The following is a 6,301-nucleotide window of genomic DNA, read 5'->3' on the forward strand; positions in this document are numbered from 1 at the left end:
AGCATCCCACATATCCCAGAGAAGTTTTTTAACCACACAGTTGTTTCCCGGTGTTCTCAAGTGTGTGTGTCCAAGTGTGTGTCCAAGATGTAAAGTCCAAGTGTTATCCATTATTCCCAAAAAGTTGCACCTGTCAAATGTTGCAATTTGCAGTATAATATAAAACGACATAACATACCATAGTTAAAGTATTCTCGGTTCAATCTCTGTCCTCGCCATAATCGTCCCATAAATTAATTAGTATGATGGAAATATACAGCCATAACCTAGTTTTCACTAATGCCTGTAGCTACAATGGTTAACATACTTATTATGTACATTATCCCCAGGGTGGACTATTATCATGTTGCTCATATGAAGGTCACACAGCAGGGTCATGTTAGTTAGACACCAAACAGAAGAAAAATGGATGGAAACAGGGACAGACTACCTGAATGTGTCCAAAAAGTAAAGTTTGTTTTCATGAACACAACCCAGTAGTCTCTACATCCATCCACATGTCTGATGGTTTCTCTTCTCCAGATCATTGCACTCGCTAGCTAATTAACCCCAATATGCAGTGAAGTGGCACATGGGAGATGGAGGCCATCTGCAATCTATTCAGTCAAAATATAATCCTGAGAAATCCAACTGCGTGGTGAGCTGTCCTGGAAGAGATACAGTATCATTAGCTATCACTATGACAGCATTTCAAGAAGTCCTGGAAGACCTTGGTGTTAACACTCAATCTCTTGCATACAAATTCCCATCGCACAGAGCTTAAACTTTAAGAGTTTATGAACTTGTGAAAGAGGTGTTTATTTTATACTTAGCAAATGAAAATTACAGTGGTGGATTTGAGTAAAACAAAACAAAACTAATCCTTTTGGGCTTGGGGGAGTACTGAGCTAGCTGAACTGTGGAGGAACAAAGAGCAAAAGGAATCACTCATTAATTGTCTTGGTTTTGTTCTTGGCCTTCTGGAACAGGCAGTGAATGTAATTAAATTAACATGCCCCCCAAAGAAGCAAATAGCGAGAAATCGCTTGTAGAACACAGTGAGCGAGCGGTGGCTCCAAACTGAATCCAAGTGAAACTATGCTCTGAGGACGCTTCAGGGTCCTGGAGGGTCCTCTGAATGCGTAGATAACATTTTAATATATACTTCCGTCTGGAACAACACAGCAAAGTTCAGAGCACAATCTGCAGCCATTGTGATATGTACAGTCGCCTTCTCCTGAGAGTCACTGCAGTACTTTAGTTCACTTCTTTTACGTGACACCTTATTTGCCTTCATTTAACTAGGCAAGTCAGTTAAGAACAAATTCTTATTTACAATGACGGCCTATCCCGGCCACACCCTAACCCGGCTTGATGGAGGCTATATGGCTAACACATCCATCTCATCCATCCCATCCACCCCCCGCCATCCACCCCCCACCCGATCTCCCACCCTCCGAACCCCTCAGGGGCAGCTGAGAAAAATGAATTATTTTTCCAGGTCACTTCCCATGGTTGCTCCTTGCATCGCAGATGACTTGGCCTACTCTAATTACAAAGTCGACCGGGGGTCAAGGGAATGGAAGGTTGCTGAGAGTCGCAGTGACATGAGGCGGTAAGTGGTCATGGCATGCTTCTTCCCCATCCTCGCCCACACACTGAAGCACGGAGGCATTGCCTGGTGGGCTAGGAGCCTCGGAGGAGATGCAGTCCTACATATGATAGAAGCTCCAGAAGTACTGAAGAGCCTGCAGCAAGGCATGCTGCACTGACTAAATGGGCAGAGACTGATGGAGTTCAACGCTGGCTTCCATCTTGGCACATGGCTCTGTTGGGATGTACTGTACAGCATCTCACTGTACAGTTCATGGCCACTGACATGGGTGACTAGGTCGTTGGTTAGCGTTGTTCTACGATCTTGAGATGTATGTTGTATAAAAGGCATTGGTGTCTCCTCAATTCTCTCTCAATATTCAGCTAAATTGCTAAGTATCTTTCCATTTACACTTGCAAGACCGTAGTTAACGATCACACTAGCAGTTTCCTTTCTACTGCTTCATAGCTCTAACAATCTAACACTAATTTAAGTGACAGACACAATACTCATGACGAAGAATATTCTTTCCAAGCCAACAAAATAATACAGCATATACAGTAATTCACCAATTTATGGTGTAAATGTATGTAGTCTCAGGGAGAATATTGTCTGGATTATTTCAAATCCCATTCCATTGGTGCCCAGTTAATAAAGATACACCCTCAGGGACAGTATTTAACTGGATGGATTGTGTATTGTCCTATACAAGCCGTCTCCATCTTTGATTCTGACCCACATTACATAAGAGCCTCTGGGATTGAGGAGGATGGAGGGGAGGATGGTGAAGATGGTCCACAGTTATGAAGGCTTGTGTTGCTCCACATGCAGAAATCGTGTTATGTATACTGTGACACAAAGCATTAATGTCATGAGCAGGCAGTCTTTGTTCAATGGCTTGTAGGTAACAGCATTGCCCGTGGACACTTTTCCCCAGCCATTCCTCTGACACAGACTCGACCCTGAGATTTGTGCTGGAGAGTCATGTTTTAAACTTGACCCCACCACTGACCTGTACCAAAGCAAGCTGTATTACAGTGAACCTGTCACATCCACTTGTATACAAACTACTGCAAATTCACTGGAGGGATGCTATTCTCTCTTTAGAGTTTAGAGCTGCCTCTGTTACTTTTGCTCTGACTCTTGGCCCTGGGTTTTGTGTTTTTGGCGCCACTGTGTATTTCTGAAGTAGCTCTGAGGGACCGTCATTCCTCTGCCCAGGAGAAGACTGCTGCATGGTGTCCATATTAGGACAGCCTCAGTCTAGGCAGGACTACTTCTACTTCTGCTGTAATATAGATAAGAACAGCATGTTGTTGATACAAGCTTGAAAAGGCTTTGCAAATAAGGATTGACGACCTAAATGTTCCTTTGTCCCTGCCCATCACTCTAGGATTAGCGACCCTAGTATATGTGTACTATCTTGTCCTTTTCTGTTACTTCATTTAGGATTCAACTTTCACTGTTTCATGCCAGCAAATCCATTGGTGGTGAACCTCCATTCCCTCCAGTTTAACCATAACTGATCTATAGGTGGTGAACCTCCATTCCCCCCAGTTTAACCATAACTGATCTATAGGTGGTGAACATCCGTTCCCCCCAGTTTAACCATAACTGATCTATAGGTGGTGAACCTCCGTTCCCCCCAGTTTAACCATAACTGATCTATAGGTGGTGAACCTCCGTTCCCCCCAGTTTAACCATAACTGATCTATAGGTGGTGAACCTCCATTCCCTCCAGTTTAACCATAACTGATCTATAGGTGGTGAACCTCCATTCCCTCCAGTTTAACCATAACTGATCTATAGGTGGTGAACCTCCGTTCCCCCCAGTTTAACCATAACTGATCTATAGGTGGTGAACCTCCGTTCCCCCCAGTTTAACCATAACTGATCTATAGGTGGTGAACCTCCATTCCCTCCAGTTTAACCATAACTGATCTATAGGTGGTGAACCTCCGTTCCCCCCAGTTTAACCATAACTGATCTATAGGTGGTGAACCTCCGTTCCCCCCAGTTTAACCATAACTGATCTATAGGTGGTGAACATCCGTTCCCCCCAGTTTAACCATAACTGATCTATAGGTGGTGAACCTCCGTTCCCCCCAGTTTAACCATAACTGATCTATAGGTGGTGAACCTCCGTTCCCCCCAGTTTAACCATAACTGATCTATATGTGGTGAACATCCATTCCCCCCAGTTTAACCATAACTGATCTATAGGTGGTGAACCTCCGTTCCCACCAGTTTAACCATAACTGATCTATAGGTGGTGAACCTCCGTTCCCTCCAGTTTAACCATAACTGATCTATAGGTGGTGAATCTCCGTTCCCCCCCCCAGTTTAACCATAACTGATCTATATGTGGTGAACATCCATTCCCCCCAGTTTAACCATAACTGATCTATAGGTGGTGAACCTCCGTTCCCACCAGTTTAACCATAACTGATCTATAGGTGGTGAACCTCCGTTCCCCCCAGTTTAACCATAACTGATCTATAGGTGGTGAACTCCATTCCCCCCAGTTTAACCATAACTGATCTATAGGTGGTGAACCTCCGTTCCCCCCAGTTTAACCATAACTGATCTATAGGTGGTGAACTCCATTCCCCCCAGTTTAACCATAACTGATCTATAGGTGGTGAACATCCGTTCCTCCCCCCAGTTTAACCATAACTGATCTATAGGTGGTGAACCTCCATTCCCCCCAGTTTAACCATAACTGATCTATAGGTGGTGAACCTCCGTTCCCCCCAGTTTAACCATAACTGATCTATAGGTGGTGAACCTCCGTTCCCCCCAGTTTAACCATAACTGATCTATAGGTGGTGAACCTCCGTTCCCCCCAGTTTAACCATAACTGATCTATAGGTGGTGAACCTCCGTTCCCCCCAGTTTAACCATAACTGATCTATAGGTGGTGAACCTCCGTTCCCCCCAGTTTAACCATAACTGATCTATAGGTGGTGAACATCCGTTCCCCCCAGTTTAACCATAACTGATCTATAGGTGGTGAACCTCCGTTCCCCCCAGTTTAACCATAACAGATCTATAGGTGGTGAACATCCGTTCCCCCCAGTTTAACCATAACTGATCTATAGGTGGTGAACCTCCGTTCCCCCCAGTTTAACCATAACTGATCTATAGGTGGTGAACATCCGTTCCCCCCAGTTTAACCATAACTGATCTATAGGTGGTGAACCTCCGTTCCCCCCAGTTTAACCATAACTGATCTATAGGTGGTGAACATCCGTTCCCCCCAGTTTAACCATAACTGATCTATAGGTGGTGAACCTCCGTTCCCCCCAGTTTAACCATAACTGATCTATAGGTGGTGAACATCCGTTCCCCCCCAGTTTAACCATAACTGATCTATAGGTGGTGAACCTCCGTTCCCCCCAGTTTAACCATAACTGATCTATAGGTGGTGAACCTCCGTTCCCCCCAGTTTAACCATAACTGATCTATAGGTGGTGAACATCCGTTCCCCCCAGTTTAACCATAACTGATCTATAGGTGGTGAACCTCCATTCCCCCCAGTTTAACCATAACTGATCTATAGGTGGTGAACCTCCATTCCCCCCAGTTTAACCATAACTGATCTATAGGTGGTGAACCTCCGTTCCCCCCAGTTTAACCATAACTGATCTATAGGTGGTGAACCTCCGTTCCCTCCAGTTTAACCATAACTGATCTATAGGTGGTGAACCTCCGTTCCCCCCCCCAGTTTAACCATAACTGATCTATAGGTGGTGAACATCCGTTCCCCCCAGTTTAACCATAACTGATCTATAGGTGGTGAACCTCCGTTCCCCCCAGTTTAACCATAACTGATCTATAGGTGGTGAACATCCGTTCCCCCCAGTTTAACCATAACTGATCTATAGGTGGTGAACCTCCGTTCCCCCCAGTTTAACCATAACTGATCTATAGGTGGTGAACCTCCGTTCCCCCCAGTTTAACCATAACTGATCTATAGGTGGTGAACATCCGTTCCCCCCAGTTTAACCATAACTGATCTATAGGTGGTGAATCTCCGTTCCCCTCAGTTTAACCATAACTGATCTATAGGTGGTGAACCTCCGTTCCCCCCAGTTTAACCATAACTGATCTATAGGTGGTGAACCTCCGTTCCCCCCAGTTTAACCATAACTGATCTATAGGTGGTGAACCTCCATTCCCCCCAGTTTAACCATAACTGATCTATAGGTGGTGAACATCCGTTCCCACCAGTTTAACCATAACTGATCTATAGGTGGTGAACCTCCGTTCCCCCCAGTTTAACCATAACTGATCTATAGGTGGTGAACATCCGTTCCCCCCAGTTTAACCATAACTGATCTATAGGTGGTGAACCTCCGTTCCCCCCAGTTTAACCATAACTGATCTATAGGTGGTGAACCTCCGTTCCCCCCAGTTTAACCATAACTGATCTATAGGTGGTGAACCTCCGTTCCCCCCAGTTTAACCATAACTGATCTATAGGTGGTGAACATCCGTTCCCCCCCCAGTTTAACCATAACTGATCTATAGGTGGTGAACCTCCATTCCCCCCAGTTTAACCATAACTGATCTATAGGTGGTGAACATCCGTTCCCCCCAGTTTAACCATAAATGATCTATAGGTGGTGAACATCCGTTCCCCCCAGTTTAACCATAACTGATCTATAGGTGGTGAACCTCCGTTCCCCCCAGTTTAACCATAACTGATCTATAGGTGGTGAACTC

The sequence above is a fragment of the Salvelinus alpinus genome, chromosome 38 (assembly GCF_045679555.1).
Source record: "Salvelinus alpinus chromosome 38, SLU_Salpinus.1, whole genome shotgun sequence".
In the NCBI taxonomy this organism is placed as follows: Eukaryota; Metazoa; Chordata; class Actinopteri; order Salmoniformes; family Salmonidae; genus Salvelinus; species Salvelinus alpinus.